The 17,095-nt window shown below is 47.8% G+C and overlaps 2 protein-coding genes across 4 annotated transcripts in view; both read left to right on the forward strand.

Annotated features, from left to right (window-relative positions):
- Positions 1–17,095, forward strand: part of LOC141048082 (plastin-3) — a 133,200-nt gene that overhangs the window by 63,143 nt on the left and 52,962 nt on the right. The gene's annotated exons all lie outside the window — the stretch shown is intronic.
- Positions 1–17,095, forward strand: part of LOC141048083 (plastin-3-like) — a 320,243-nt gene that overhangs the window by 63,112 nt on the left and 240,036 nt on the right. The window lies entirely within an intron of this gene.

Below are 17,095 nucleotides of genomic sequence, written 5' to 3' on the forward strand. Positions count from 1 at the left end.
GCTAGCTCCAGAAGGTCCGAAGACTGTGCTCGCACATCCGCCGGTACACTCCAGTCGTATGCAGAAGCTGCAGCAATTGCTCCACCTTCCCAAGCACCACCTAATTATTGACGTTGCAACAAGGTGGAACTCCACCCTGCACATGGTTGAGCGGCTGTGCGAGCAGAGGCAGGCCGTAATGCATTTGTGGGTGGATACACGGGCAGGCACTTTGAGGGCAGACATGGAGTTGACAGGTGTGCAGTGGTCGAAGCTGAAAGACCTCTGTAAAGTCCTTAAGTGTTTTGAGGAATGCACACGGCTGGTAAGCGCAAACAACGCCATCATAAGCATGAGCATCCCACTTATGCGTCTGCTCATGCAAACTTTGACGCACATTAAGGAGCAGGCGTCTGCAGCCGAGGAGGATGATGATGATGAAGAGGAGGGAAGCCTTGATGACAGTCAGCCATTGTCTGCTCCGTGAACTCTCCTGGACGAGGTGGAGGAAGAGGAGGATGATGATGGGGATGATTACTTAGGGAAGGAGGATGCTTCTCGTGGGGCCAGAGAAAATGTTTGTGTGGCAAGGTCTGGTACAGGGTTTGTGTGTGACTGGAGGGATGTGGATTTGCCAGAAAATGCTCCTCCACCCAGCACTCGCAGTGCATCATTGACACCGGGAATATTGGCCCACATGTCAGATTATGCCTTGCGGATCCTAAAAAGGGACCCCCACATTGCCAAAATGATGAACGATGACGACTACTGGTTGGCCAGCATCCTGGATCCACGCTATAAAGGCAAATTCCAAAACATCATGCCACAGGAGAACCTTGACCTAATATTGGCTAACAAACAAATGGGTTGGTTGAGTCATTCCCAGCACACAGCAGCGGTGATGGTTCTGACACGAGCCGTAGGGGCCGGGGGCAATGTGGAAGAGGTGTTGTTGGTGCACACATCAGAAGTGGCGTTGGAGACAGGGGTTTCATGACCATGTTGTGGACTGATTTTTTTCAAGTCCCGCTCACACGACTGGTAATACTGCATCGATTGAAACTGACAGGAGACTGCACTTGTCAACTATGTTTACAAACTACTTCTTGTCCCATATCGATGTTCTCCCTCACAGGTCATTCCCATTTGACTATTGGGCCACTAAACTGGACACCTGGCCTGAATTGGCACAATATGCCTTACAGGAGCTCGCTTGCCCAGCTGCAAGTGCTCTCGGAAAGAGTCTTTAGTGCTGCTGGATCAATCCTGACAGAAATATTGATGATCTAACCTTCATTAAAATGAACCATGCATGGGTTTACAAGGATTTTATCACACTTTACCCTGATGACACATAGGTTGCCAGAAAAATGGCTTTCGTTGGTCTTCCTCTTCCTGGGACTTGACCAATTTCGCCTTTAGCAGCAGGTGAATGTCCCACATCAACATATGCCATTTTGTAAACCTCCCTAACTGGGCTGCCTCCTCCCCCCATGGCCGGGGTCACCACCTAGCGCATGCAACCATGCGCGTGCCGTTGCCCTGGACAGGTGGGTGGGCCGACTCGTGGGTGCGGGCACTGGCACAGTGTCCCTCATAGTGTAATCAAGTGTCTGACGGTGGGGGTGCACACCCGCCGTCAGACAAACCCCTGTACTATGAGGGGCCCAGTGCCAGTACCGATGCCCACGAGTGGGCCACCCTTGCTTGTGCAGGGCCCCAGCATTTGCAATGTTTACCTCTCCCTGCTCCTCCGCTGTGTAGTCTGGGCTGTCAAATCCTTCACTGGGACTGCCACTACAAATTTGGTGAACTGATAGAAGATGATGGTTAAGATGTAGCTATGCCCTTTCCTGCTTTGTCAGTAATTGTATGCATCTCATTTCCTAATGCGGAGAGTCTGGACTGTCTTACTGACACAAATATATATAAAGATTAAAAAATACCACAAAGTGTATACTGGTGTACGCTTCAAATACATTTTCCTTTTTTCGACCTTTTAGATTGTTGTCTAATCCATACTGAGAACACGGAGATTTTAAATGTTTAAACTATGCTATACATACCTGTTATCCAGTGATGGGGTAACCTTTTGTCACCTTTGTCCAATCACGTACAATGCCTACAAGTAGTATTCAAGCCCCTGCAGATTTAGCAGGTTTGATAAGATGCAAATAAGTTAGAGCCTTCAAACTTCACACAAGAGCAGGATTTATTAACAGATGCATAAATCTTACAAACCAAAAAGTTATGTTGCTCAGTTAAATTTTAATAAATTTTAAACATAAAAGTGTGGGTCAATTATTATTCAACCCCTAGGTTTAATATTTTGTGGAATAACCCTTGTTTGCAATTACAGCTAATAATCGTCTTTTATAAGACCTGATCAGGCCGGCACAGGTCTCTGGAGTTATCTTGGCCCACTCCTCCATGAAGATCTTCTCCAAGTTATCTAGGTTCTTTGGGTGTCTCATGTGGACTTTAATCTTGAGCTCCTTCCACAAGTTGTCAATTGGGTTAAGGTCAGGAGACTGACTAGGCCACTGAAACACCTTGATTTTTTCCCTCTTGAACCAGGCCTTGGTTTTCTTGGCTGTGTGCTTTGGGTCGTTGTCTTGTTGGAAGATGAAATGACCACCCATCTTAAGATCCTTGATGGAGGAGCGGAGGTTCTTGGCCAAATCTCCAGGTAGGCCGTGCTATCCATCTTCCCATGGATGCGGACCAGATGGCCAGGCCCCTTAGCTGAGAAACAGCCCCACAGCATGATGCTGCCACCACCATGCTTGACTGTAGGGATGGTATTCTTGGGGTCGTATGCAGTGCCATCCAGTCTCCAAACGTCACGTGTGTGGTTGGCACCAAAGATCTCGATCTTGGTCTCATCAGATTAGAGAACCTTGAACCAGTCTGTCTCCGAGTCCTCCAAGTGATCATGAGCAAACTGTAGACGAGCCTTGACATGATGCTTTGAAAGTAAAGGTACCTTACGGGCTCGTCTGGAACGGAGACCATTGCGGTGGAGTACGTTACTTATGGTATTGACTGAAACCAATGTCCCCACTGCCATGAGATCTTCCCGGAGCTCCTTCCTTGTTGTCCTTGGGTTATCCTTGACTCTTCGGACAAGCCTGGCCTCGGCACGGGAGGAAACTTTCAAAGGCTGTCCAGGCCGTGGAAGGCTAACAGTAGTTCCATAAGCCTTCCACTTCCGGATGATGCTCCCAACAGTGGAGACAGGTAGGCCCAACTCCTTGGAAAGGGTTTTGTACCCCTTGCCAGCCTTGTGACCCTCCACGATCTTGTCTCTGATGGCCTTGGAATGCTCCTTTGTCTTTCCCATGTTGACCATGTATGAGTGCTGTTCACAAGTTTGGGGAGGGTCTTAAATGGTCACAAAAGGCTGGAAAAAGAGATAATTAATCCAAACATGTGAAGCTCATTGTTCTTTGTGCCTGAAATACTTCTTAATACTTTAGGGGAACCAAACAGAATTCTGGTGGTTTGAGGGGTTGAATAATAAATGACCCTCTGAATAAACTTTTCACAATTTAAAAAAAAAAATGAAACAAAGAAATAACATTCTTTTTTGCTGCAGTGCATTTCACACTTCCAGGCTGATCTACAGTCCAAATGTCACAATGCCAAGTTAATTCCGAATGTGTAAACCTGCTAAATCTGCAGGGGGTTGAATACTACTTGTAGGCACTGTATAATCCATACTGGGCCTGAGACCGTCTGAGCCTGCCTCCTGATATATAGACATAGATTTTTAATGTGTAAACTATGCTACATATATACGTGTTATCCGGTGAAACTGTACCCTTTATCAACTTTCTAGAATCTTGTCGAATCCATACTGGGCCTGAGAATGACTGCCGAGCTGTTAAGCAAGCTACAGCACCTGTGGTTTGGACACGTAATTTTTTTGCATTTTTTCAGGAATGCTGGTTAGGCCTAATTCAGGAATTGCGGTTGACCTGCACTTACTGGGAAATAATCGTTCGCGGGGAATAATTGGAATCCCAGATCCCCCATCACTAACGGTGTTCAGCGGGGGTTATCTGCACCTGTAAGTGACAAAAGCTGGTCCTTTCAGTGTAGCACGCATGCAGCCCCAGACATGTAAGGCCATGATAGACCTGTTATTATTCGATCTCGCGTATCCCTCTAGTAAGCTTGATGCGTACCGCGGGGGCATGCCGGAGTCTCGTTCGTTAACGGAATAAAGCTGACAAATCGCTAGCACAACTACAAACGGACATACCACACCTCACACAGAATCGACAAAACTTTCAATGTGTGCATCTTTTCTTGAGGTGGCATGGTTGTGGTTTCCCGGGTGGAGTCCAATTAAGCCGCAGGCTCCACTCCTGGTGGTGCCCTTTTGGACATTCCTTTAAGGTTCAGCTTTGCAATCATACTGCCCCCGGAAAGTAAACACTTTGCCTTCATGGACGCTGTTTGGAGGTTCGTGGGAATAACGCCGCCCGATCGCCAGTTGGCCTTTATTGGTGGGAAGTCCGACGGTATATGATCGTGTTCGATTTCAGAGTGTTTTTGTTTTGTTTTTTTTGTTTTTTTTTGTTTTTTTTTTTGGGTTTGTATTTTACATTTTTATTCCAGCCTTTCTTGACTTCATAAGGGCATGACAAGCCTATATCTGTGACTCCTCCACCTCTTTTCTAAATGTAGTTGCTCTTTTCCATATATTAATTTTTGTCTTCTGAGCCTTTTGTCGGCTTTGGGACACCGTTTAAGGTGTTTTGTAATTGTTTTCTATGTGTTTGTATGTGTTTGTGTTTGCCTGCCATTGTTTTCAATGTGGTTCGACGAACATTCGACAAACTTGCCTCCTGTGCGACGAACCAAAACACTAGTGGGGTGGCTCAACACTACTCCTGATATATAGACGTACATTGTTAATGTTTATACTATGCTATATATCTGCTATCTGATACTGTACACTTTGTCTACTTTTTATATTCTTGTCTAATCCATTTTTTAATACAGAATATCATACCTGTACTTTGTCAAAAAGTTGGACGTAAGTCCAAAAGGGGGCCACTCTGGGAACAGACACACTAACAGAGAACCAAATGAGTACAAAAATGCCCAAATGAGCTAATCATCAGTAAAGTACACAGAGCTTAATCTTGTGCAAAATAGTATAGATGTTTTATTCGAAAAATACCTTATTATCCTCTAAAAATCAGTAAAGACAAAATGAGACATAAAATGTGGAGAACAATATGACCAAAACCCCTGAAATCGATATATGGTACTATGGCTAGATGCAGTCTAACGGTGGCTCTGCTACATAGGGTTAAAGGGGGGGAAAAGATTCCCGTTCCCAATCACTCTAAACTTGGTACCAGACACAGTGGCCCACCAATCAACCCTAAGGTAATAAGTTCTGAGCTCACAACATAAAGCCACTAGTCCGCATATACCGGAGATGGTTCTCATACCCATAGTGGAGGTCGGGGGTCCTGCCAATACCCCCTACGCGTTTCGCACACAAGGGCTTCCTCAGGGGCTGTAGCTAATCCATACTGAGCCTGTGAGCGTCTGTGTGACTTTTGAATATATATGGAGATTGACAATTATCCTTTGAATAGAGCTGTACGCTTCTGATACAGTGCCATATATCTGATGTTTTGTGCTAAATTTTGAAGTTTGGTGGAAGAGGCCGCGGATGTGGGTGTGGGGGGGCCAGCTGGTGCTGATGGTGGTGGTGCATGTGCTGGTAGTGGCAAAAGCACAATAGCCACTAAGGCAGGATGTGTTGAGCCAGACCATGATGCAGGATCGAACGCCTGGAAGGCTACCTTTTCTGGGAGTAGGTTAACCGCTTTTAAAGCCGGAGCATGAGGAACTGGTTTTGGCTTACACTGCCGAAACAGACTCCAGCAAATATGCCCTCCTCTTCTGAAGTTTCAAAAAATGCAAGCACTGAGTGGTCAAGTGCTGGCTCCTGCTCAGGAAAAACTCCTTTCCTTGTGTCCTGCACCCCCACCCAAAGTGAATGATGCAGCAGGCCACACTTCACATTAGTCCATGTAGCTCTTTCTATCATACCATGCCTGGGTTATCAAGTCAAATCGTGAATTCCCCAGTCCAAGATGAATCTGACATGGAGTGTGGGTGGGCAGTGGGGTTAATCGGTACCGGGCCTGTCTCTCACAGGGATGTGTCACGGTGGTGGTGACCCGTTCCGTGGCCCTGGGCGTCCATGCAAAGGGGGGAATTGCGTTTATAGGTTTATGATACGTGACGCCACCTGTGGTTTATGATTAGATTGACCAGCGCTGCAGTGTCGCTTCTCTGGGACAGATGTTGTGGTGCAGCTAAGATGTAGAAGCCCTGCACAGGTAGGGCCGTAGTTGCAGGGCAGATGAAAGAGTTGGTAGATGGTGTGCAGTGCATGATGTAACAGAGCCGTGTGCCAGGCGCAGGAGAAAGATGACAGACACAGTCGTGCAGTTCCTTTACCTGTACTTCGTAAGTGCCGTCCAGGACCCAGAGTACAGATGGAGAAGGAGTTGGTCAGCTTGGAAGCCAATTTGGAATTCTCTCTCTGCAGGTAGGTAGAGTGGCCTCCCTTCTAGTGCTTATCTGAGGTACTCTGTTATGATTGAGTCACCGTAGGAGGCAAAAACAGAAATGCTAGCTAAGTCCAGAAAACCAGAGAAGTTGGCAGCTATCGGATTGCAGACCCCTGAACCTATCAACACAACTAGCAGTAGCCGTGGGAGGTTCCTACGATGCCCTAGACCCCTCGATCACAGCCGGAGAATTAACTAGGCTTAAAGAAAGAAAGGGGAAATCTAAACTACCCCAGAGCAGACCCCAAAGCAATAGGCCGCCCCCAACATATGACGGTGAAGCAAGATGAAAATACTAACACAGACAGACTGAGCAAAGACGGGGCCCAAGCTAACTAGATAGAAAAGGACAGGAAGGCTGCTGTCTGCAATCCGTGAAAAACCCTATGAAAATAAGGGCCAACAGACTGACAGTGAAAAAGGTCCTGAAGACGCTTGGCTTCAAAAAAGCTATGTCAGTACTCAGGAATATTCTGAATACAGAGTTACAGGCAAAAGGAGGTTCAGCTCACCCCAGAAGGGAATGGCAGAATACAGAAAAGCAAGGAAAACAAAACAAAAATGCTAACAGGCAAAACAGAAAACTTAGCTTTAGAGGAGCAGGAATTAGACTGGTGTGCTAGAAGTCCACAGAGAAGTCACCCGCAGGGCAGAAGGGTGTCGGCAGCCTTATATCCAGTCCGTGACTCCACTCAGCCAGTCATCCTCATTAGGGTCAGGTGCCTGATAATCAGGCTCATTACCTTCCTTTACCAGAATAGGGAGTTCACCAGACCTCAGTGACGAAGGGGAAAATGAACTCACAATAGTACTCGCAGTGCTGAGTTCATTGAAGTTCCCCCTGTTGACTCTCTTTTGGAACTTTCTCGTATGGCAGGCAGCCGTAACCTTTTCCTTCTGGCTCCCACACATCGCTGCTGGGGCCTCCGAGCCTTAGTTGGGTACAGAGCATTTACAACTGCTACTTCCTCCGGTTTTGGCAGCAGGAATGTCAGTGTCCCTACAAACTCGGAGACCGGAATCCGGACCATGCGCTCCAGCTAGGAGTGAGCCTCAACTCTGCTCATCCTCTGGCTCCCCTTCCCTTCACAGACTGCCCTAACTTATCTCCTCCCGACCACAGAGAGCAGCTCCTCAGCAGTCATGTTAAGAGGTCTCCTTGCTGGCCTGGAGTGGGAAATGCGTTGTGTGTTGGTTTAACTGCTAGAGAGATCCTTCGTTGCTCCCAAGCATGACATCACACTCCCTAGGAGGAAGGTAATGCCACTGTGGAGACCATACTCCTGGGGGCGCCACAAGTGCACTGATGCCCAGCCACTGCTGGATGATTCTGCTGGTACATTAACCCAGACCACTACATTCCCCTCGCACTCTACACAGCCAGAATCTGACCCTGATGAAACTCAGGTTACCCTTCCCATATACTGTACCACCTTACAAGGTGACAAAGAGGAAGGTGCAGATGAAAGTGCAGGTTCGGCCCACCTGCCGTCAGACACACTGCTGTACTGTGAGGGGCCCTGTGCCAGTGCCATCGCCAACGAGTGGGCCCCCCCTGCTTGCTCAGGATCACAGCTTGCAAAGTTGAAATACTTACCTCTCCCTGCTCCACCGCCATGACGTCTTCCGCGTGTCCTGACAGTGATATTCTGATCAGAGAGCGCAATGACATCACGTCTGTACGCCCAGACTAGTACAGGGATTCCCTAGCGAGGAGACTTATTTGAGGAGACTTATTTAATTGTTTTCAATGTTGGGACAGCAATTTTTGGGGAGCACTATACTCTGGAGAATGATATGGGGCCCACCATACACTGGAGCATTCCAAAGGTGGACATCAGACACTGGAGCAGCATTTACAGGGCCCATTATACACTGGAGCATTAGAAATGGAGCATTATTTGGGCCCATAAAACAGTGGAGCTTCATCCATGGGGACCAACATATACTGTAGCATTATGTGGAGCTCATCATATACTGTTTCAAACATTATATGGGACCAATGATTCTGTATGGAGAAATATATGGGCCTCATTACTCTGTATAGCGCACTATGCGGTGCCCATAATACTGTATGGAGGAATATACTGTCCGTTTTTGGAGCTATTGGAGAATTTTAAAATGGATATCAGGCATGAGATGTAAAAAGTGAAGTATTTGTCATTGTACTATACCGCTATTTCTCTGCCGTATCGGAGCATCATGAGTTGTGGTATGTGTTAAAGGGGCGCTCTTTGGCCCAGGGCACATGAAAATCTGGAGCCAGCCCTAACCCCCAACAAATTTAGCCAAATAACCCCCATTTTCCCTTCACCCATGACAGCACCACATGAGAGAGGGATCCGTCCCGCCAGGACAGGAACCTACCGAAACATAAGGGGCGGCACCTCTCCCCCCGCTTCAGTTGGGTTCCTGTCCTGGAAAGGAATCCCTCTGACAGTGGCGGTGCCTGTCATGATGAAAAGACCCAGGGCCGTCCTGGCGTGTAAAAATGCAGGGCTGGCTTACCTGCGACGCTGGCCGTCGGTAGCTGGTAGCGCAGTCCCGGGGGTTTTCCTCATACGGGCCCCGGGTTCGTGCGGGCACGCTCTGATGTCCTCCCTTCGGAGGTTCCTCCATGTGCCGCCCTCCCCCCTGCGCGCGCGCCCGTTCCTTCCCCTGCATGCAGGAGAAGCCGGGAGCAGAGACCGGCGTCTGACGTGGGGCGGCTGACGTCATCAAGACGCGACGGTCATGGCGCCGGGCGCGACGCCGGCCAGGAGAAGCGGCTGGCGGTCGCGGGGGGGAGGGGTAATGAGGGGCTCACTCACCGCATAAAAGGAGCAGAAGCAGCTGCAGGGGCGACAATGGCGTCTCAGGAGGATCGCTCACCGTCCCCATTGTCTCTGCCCCCATCGCAAGCTTCTGGTCGCAAGAGCCGCTCGAGCGGCAAAAGCAGCAGCCGTCCGAGTCACCGATCGAGGGATTCCTCGAGATCAAAAGAGCGCAGAGCGCACGCTCCTTCGCAGCCCCAGAGCCCGGTACCCGTCTTTCCTGGGTGGTGAGTGATCTCCGTAAAAGTTAGACAATAATAGACCTTCCTATGTCTTCTTTTTTCTTTAGGGAGGCAAAAAAGCTATATCCAAAAAGAAAAATAGAGAATGTGCCATATGCCACAGCCCTTTAGCAAAAGACTACCAAAAGGACTTATGTGTCAGCTGTATCCAGCGGACTATGGCTGAAGAGGTGCCGAGCCTGGCAACAAACCTCAGATCGATAATAAAATCTGAGGTACAGGTCTCACTTAAAAAATTATTAAAAAAGAGTAAGAGTAGGAGAGCCTCCCCAAGTTCCTCGTCAGGCTCCTCCTCTTCGGAGTATCAAGTTGAGCACGGATCATCTTCGTCCTCAGACAGTGATACGGGGGGCAGACCTTGCTTTCCCGTAGAAGATACGGACGCGCTCCTTAAAGCCATCAGGTCCACTATGGGCCTGCAAGAGGAGAAGGTAGAGAGATCGCTGGAGGATGTAATGTTTGGCGGCCTGCAAGAAAGGAAGAAGCGTACCTTTCCGGTCAATGACAAGGTTCAGGCCCTAATCGAAAAAGAATGGAAGAAACCGGAGAAGTCAGGTAGCCTTCCCTCCTCTTCAAAGCGAAGATACCCCTTTGAGGCTAAAGACGCGGACGTCTGGGACAAAGTCCCAAAGATTGACGCAGCAGTGTCTAGGTCTTTCAAGAAGTCGGCCCTGCCCCTGGAGGATTCAGGGGTTTTGAGAGATCCCTTGGATAAAAAAGCGGACTCATACCTAAGGCACACTTGGGAGGCAGCGGCAGGGGGTCTGAAACCGGCAATAGCCGGCACCTGCACAGCCCGGTCATTAATGGTCTGGTTGCAACAACTTGAAGAAAAATTAGTCTCCAAGGTACCAAGAGAAAATATTAGGAGAAATGTACTTGCTACACGGAGCTGCCGCCTTCTTGGCTGACACCTCCGCCGACTCGATGAGGTTAACGGCAAGAGCAGCGGGGCTATCGAACGCCGCAAGACGAGCGTTATGGCTCAAAGGCTGCCCTGGGGACATTCAATCTAAGGCGAAATTATGCTCGTTACCATGTGATGGGCAGTTCCTGTTTGGGAAAAACCTGGATGACATTTTGGAGAAGGCCGGTGATAAAAAGGGCTTCCCCAGATTCATGGGTGATCAAAGGAGACCGCCCTTTCAGAGGGGAAAGTTCAATCGGGGCCGTCCCCCGTGAGAGCGGAAAAGGTGGGACGACAAGGGGAAAAAAGAACCAGGATTCATGTTTGGGGAAGCTACCTCAACCGCCAAAAAATCCCCGCAATGACGCCAGCCCTCCGGTGGGGGGAAGATTGAAGCTCTTTTCTCAAGAATGGGAGAAAATATCGGCCAACAATTGGATTCTGAGCATTATAAAGAATGGCCTAAAAATCCCTTTCTTCCAGCATCCAAGAGCTTCATTTGTGGTGACCCCCGTCAGAAAGGAACCAGGGGAGCAGTCAGCCATAGAAACAGAAATTTTAGGACTGTTGGAGAAACAAGTTCTAATAGAGGTCCCAAAAGATCAAGAAAGAAGGGGGTTCTATTCTCCCCTCTTCCTAATAAGAAAACCAGATCTCTCCTTCAGAACGATAATAAATCTCAGACGCCTCAATCAATGGATCATGAATAGTGTTGAGCATTCCGATACCGCAAGTATCGGAATTCCGATACCGACTTCCGATATTTTTTCAATATCGGAAGTCGGCATCGGAATCGGAAGTTCAAAGTTGATTGACAGCCTGACGTCATCATGATGCGCGGTGTGTGCGCATCATGATGCGCCGTCATTTCGGGCCTTCCGGGGGTCTCTGCCGGCCTGCCGGGGGGCTGTGTGGACTGCCCGGGGTCTGTACCGGCCTGCCGGGGGGCTGTGCCGGCCTGCCGGTGGTCTGTGCACCCTGTGGGGGTCTGTACCGGCCTGCCGGGGGGCTGTGCCGGCCTGCCGGTGGTCTGTGCACCCTGTGGGGGTCTGTACCGGCCTGCCGGGGGGCTGTGCCGGCCTGCCGGTGGTCTGTGCACCCTGTGGGGGTCTGTACCGGCCTGCCGGGGGGCTGTGCCGGCCTGCCGGTGGTCTGTGCACCCTGTGGGGGTCTGTACCGGCCTGCCGGGGGGCTGTGCTGATGTCCGGGGGTCTGTGCAAGCATCGTCCGATGGGACTGCAAGTCCCATCGGGCGATGCCTGCTACCATGACAGTGATTGACACATTAGCCCATGATGGGACAGTAATAGTCCCATCATCCGGCTAATGTGTTAAATGTTAAAAAAAACAAAAAAAAAAAACAAAAAAAAAACTACATACATACTACATGCTACATACATACCACATACATACCACATACATACCACATATATACTACATACATACTACATATATACTACATATATACTACATGCTACATATATACTACATGCATGCTACATGCATGCTACATGCATGCTACATACATACTACATACATACTACATGCTACATACATACTACATATATACTACATATATACTACATGCTACATATATACTACATGCATACTACATGCATGCTACATGCATGCTACATGCATGCTACATGCATGCTACATGCATGCTACATGCATGCTACATGCATGCTACATGCATGCTACATGCATGCTACATGCATGCTACATGCATGCTACATGCATGCTACATGCATGCTACATGCATGCTACATGCATGCTACATGCATGCTACATGCATGCTACATGCATGCTACATGCATGCTACATACATACATATATACTACATGCATGCATACTACATATATACTACATGCATGCATACTACATACATACTACATACTACATGCTACATACATACCACATATATACTACATACATACTACATACAATACATTCATACAATACATACATAGACATACAGTACATATAACATAGAGTAACATACTTGTCACATTGTTCCCCGAAGCCATTGTCTTTTACGGAATAAATATTAACATAACAAACCACAAAAATACTCACCCACGATCCGAAGCAGTCCACGAGTGTGTCCCACGACGATCTTGGGTAGAGAACTGCAGCATCAGCTGTTGCTGCCGTTCTCTACGGGCTGCAGGAATCCAATGACGGAAGGTAGGTATCCTTCCGCACTGTATTCCTCCGCCACTTAAAAAAAAAAAAGTCCCTAGTCTCACTTTATGCCATTGCTGTGTGGGAATTTCCCACGCAGCAATGGCATAAAGTGAGACTAGGGACTTTTTTTTTTTTTTTAAGTGGTGGAGGAATACAGTGCGGAAGGATACCTACCTTCCGTCATTGGATTCCTGCAGCCCGTAGAGAACGGCAGCAACAGCTGATGCTGCAGTTCTCTACCCAAGATCGTCGTGGGACACACTCGTGGACTGCTTCGGATCGTGGGTGAGTATTTTTGTGGTTTGTTATGTTAATATTTATTCCGTAAAAGACAATGGCTTCGGGGAACAATGTGACAAGTATTGGTAAGTATGTTACTCTATGTTATATGTACTGTATGTCTATATTGTATGAATGTATTGTATGTAGTATGTATGTAGTATATATGTGGTATGTATGTAGCATGCAGTATGTATGTAGCATGCATGTAGCATGCAGTATGTATGTAGCATGCATGTAGCATGTAGTATGTATGTAGCATGTAGTATGCATGTTGCATGCATGTAGTATATATGTAGTATGCATGTTGCATGCATGTAGTATATATGTAGTATGTATGTTGCATGCATTTAGTATGTAGTATGAATGTAGCATGTAAATTTTTTTTTTTTTTTTTTTACATTCAACACATTAGCCGGATGATGGGACTACTACTGTCCCATCATTGGCTAATGTGTCAATCACTGTCATGGTTACAGGCATCGCCCGATGGAGCTTGTAGTCCCATCGGACGATGCCGGCACAGCCCCCCGGAGCCTGCACAGACCCCCTGGCAGGATGGCACAGCCCCCCGAAAGGCCCGTACAGACCCCAGAGAGGCTGTACAAGGGAAAAACAGGATTTTTCTTATTCCGATACCGGAAGTCCCATAGACTTGAATGGGACTTCCGGTATCGGAATCGGCGATACCGATACTTTTTTTTTTAAGATCGGCCGATCCATTCCGATCCGATACTTTGAAGTATCGGACGGTATCGCTCAACTCTAATCATGAACCAAACATTCAAAATGGAATCGGTGTCTTCAGCCATAAAGCTGTTACACCACAACTGCTTCATGGCTGTAATAGATTTGAAGGATGCCTATTACCACATCCCGATGCACCCAGAATACCAGAAATACCTGAGGGTAGCCCTATACATCCAGGGCGACCTCAGGCACTTTCAATTTACAGCTCTTCCGTTTGGCATCTCCATAGCGCCAAGAATTTTTACGAAAGTAATAGCGGAAATGACGGCTTTCCTTCGAATCCACAATGTGATTATGGTGCCTTACTTGGACGATTTTCTGGTCATTGGCAATTCAGAACATCACTGCGCACATCAAGTAGAGAAAATAACAGAAACCCTGCAAAGACTGGGTTGGATGGTGAACTTAAAGAAATCAAAACTTCAACCCCTAAGGAAACAAACATTTCTAGGTTTCGTCTTGGACTCCGACCGTCAAGTTTGTCTCTTGCCAGAGAAAAAACTAGAGAAGGTGAGAGAAATGACCCTTACAGCAATACAACAACCGCGCATGACCCTAAGAAGGGCAATGTCCCTGTTGGGCACGCTAACAGCCTGTATCCCTGCGGTCAACTGGGCACAGTTTCATACCCGACAACTACAGGCGGAAATCTTGTCAGCCCAGAAACGATTGAAAGGGCGTTTAGAAGGGAAGCTGGAACTTTCCGAAAAGGGGAAAAACTCTCACTTGGTGGCTAGACAGCACAAATTTAGCAGGGGGAACTTTGTGGCACAGGCCCGTGTCCGATGTAATATTGACGGACGCAAGCTCCTTGGGATGGGGGGCACACCTAAGAGAACAAATAGCCCAAGGGTCCTGGGGTCACCTAGAGCAGAAGGCTTCCTCCAACTTAAGAGAGTTAAGAGCGGTAAACAGAGCCTTGGGGGCATTCATTCCCAGGCTACAGGGTCAAAATGTCCGAATTATGTCAGACAACAGAGTGGCAGTGGTGTATATCAACCGCCAGGGAGGGACAAGGTCAAACTCCCTAATGGATGAAGCCAAAAGAATCTTTCTCAAAGCAGAACAACATCTAACCTCCCTGACGGCCCTACACATCAAAGGGACAGAAAATGTTCAAGCCGACTTTCTAAGCCGCAACAAGTTAAAACAGGGAGAGTGGGCCTTAAATCGTGTAATATTCCAGAAGATAGTACAGTTATGGGGGCAGCCAGTGATCGACCTCTTTGCCACCAAAAACAACCGGCAGGTGAGAAGGTTCTGCTCATTAAACCCAGGGGAAAACCCGTGGGCAGTAGACGCTCTGCAAATCCCGTGGCTGTTCAAACTGAGCTATGCCTTTCCCCCAGTAGCGTTAATCCCGGCAGTGATAAAAAAGATAAGAGACGAGCAAGCCAGAGTAATCCTCATAGCCCCGTTCTGGCCAAAAAGACCGTGGTTTTCACTACTGCAAATGATGTCTCTCTCGGACCCGTGGGTACTGCCAGAAATTCCAGATTTATTAGCTCAGGGGCCGATATTCCACAAACAAGTCAAGGGGTTCCATCTGACGGCGTGGAATTTGAGAGGGCGCTTTTCAGGGATAAAGGTTTTTCCCCGGGGTTGGTGACTACTCTAATGAAAAGTAGAAAACCAATAACAACCAACATATATGGCAGGACGTGGAAGAAATTTCTACAATTCCTGGGAAAACCGTTAAGTCAAGAACCCCCAATCGAGTCCATCTTGGAGTTCTTGCAGGCAGGTCTACAGCTAGGCCTGGCGGTTAATACCCTCAAGGTACAGGTTTCAGCGCTGGGTGCATTATACAATTGCAATATAGCGGCAAACAAATGGGTAGTCAGGTTCATAAAATCTTGCCACAGATCTAGGCCAGTCTCCTTACCAAAAATAGCTCCATGGGATCTAAATCTGGTGCTGGAAGCCCTTACGAAGGAGCCGTTTGAACCCATACAGCAGATTTCAACTAAAAACCTCACCCTAAAAACCATCATTTTAGTAGCTCTAACGTCGGCACGTAGAGTTAGTGACTTACAGGCCCTCTCAGTCAACCCACCATATACCCAGATATACCAGGATAGGGTGGTTATGAGAACAGACCCGGCTTACTTGCCGAAAGTAGTAACTAACTTTCACCGAAACCAAGAAATTGTCCTCCCTTCCTTCTGTGAGAATCCGAAAAACCCAGGGGAGGAGAAATTTCATAGCCTAGACGTTAAAAGAACCCTAGTAGAGTATATGTCTATAACCAGCCAGTGGAGGAGGTCCCAGTCCCTATTCGTAGCCTTCCAGGGGGCTAGGAAAGGTTATGGAGTGTCAAAGGGGACTATTGCCCGATGGATTAGGGAGGCCATTAGTGTAGCCTATTCAGCTAGTGGCATCCCGGTTCCTGACGGCATCAAGGCTCATTCCACCAGAGCCGTGGCGACCTCCTGGGCTGAGAAAGCAGAGGTATCAATAGAGCAAATTTGTAAGGCCGCTACCTGGGCCTCACCCTCAACTTTCTTTAGACACTATAGACTAAATCTATCCTCCTCTGCTGACTTGACCTATGGTAGAAGGGTGCTGCAAGCGGTGGTCCCTCCCTAAGGTGTCGAAGTCTCCAGAATCTCTCATGTGGTGCTGTCATGGGTGAAGGGAAAACCACCATGGTTACTTACCGGTAGCCGGTTTTTCCGGAACCCATGACAGCACCCGTATATTCCCCCCCCTTTTTCCACCGTTTGCGTGTGCACGATAGTCGGGTGTATTTGTGTGATGTGGTGTTGGATAAATATGTAACTAACCGGGAAGTCCTCTCAAATGCTCTGTAATCTAACTGAAGCGGGGGAGAGGTGCCGCCCCTTATGTTTCGGTAGGTTCCTGTCCTGGCGGGGCGGATCCCTCTCATGTGGTGCTGTCGTGGGTTCCGGAAAAACCGGCTACCGGTAAGTAACCATGGTGGTTTTTCAGTGCGTTACTAGTATCATGAAGTTTATTAAGGTTGAAATGCTTCAGTAATAAGAATTGATGTTTTTGGCTTTCAAAAGGGCACTGTAGGTGTTTACTGTCCGCCACTCTCTGCCGACTTTGCTTCCCCATTGACTTGCATTGGGTTTCGTGTTTCAGTCGGCCTTCGACTTTTCACAAAAATCAGCCGATTTCGTTCGACCCGACTTTTGCGAAAGTCGGGTTTCATGAAATCTGACTCGACCCGAAAAAAAGGCAAAGTCGCTCATCTCTACTTATCACCTAAAAACGTGTTTTTGTTTTTTTTTTTCTTTTTTTGTAGTCCTGTGTAATAACACTTTTTTGGTCATGTACATAGACAAACTGCTACATATTCACCTG

Source organism: Dendrobates tinctorius, unplaced genomic scaffold (genome assembly GCF_039654945.1).
Source record: "Dendrobates tinctorius isolate UK_male_01 unplaced genomic scaffold, ASM3965494v1 ptg000133l, whole genome shotgun sequence".
NCBI lineage: Eukaryota > Metazoa > Chordata > Amphibia > Anura > Dendrobatidae > Dendrobates > Dendrobates tinctorius.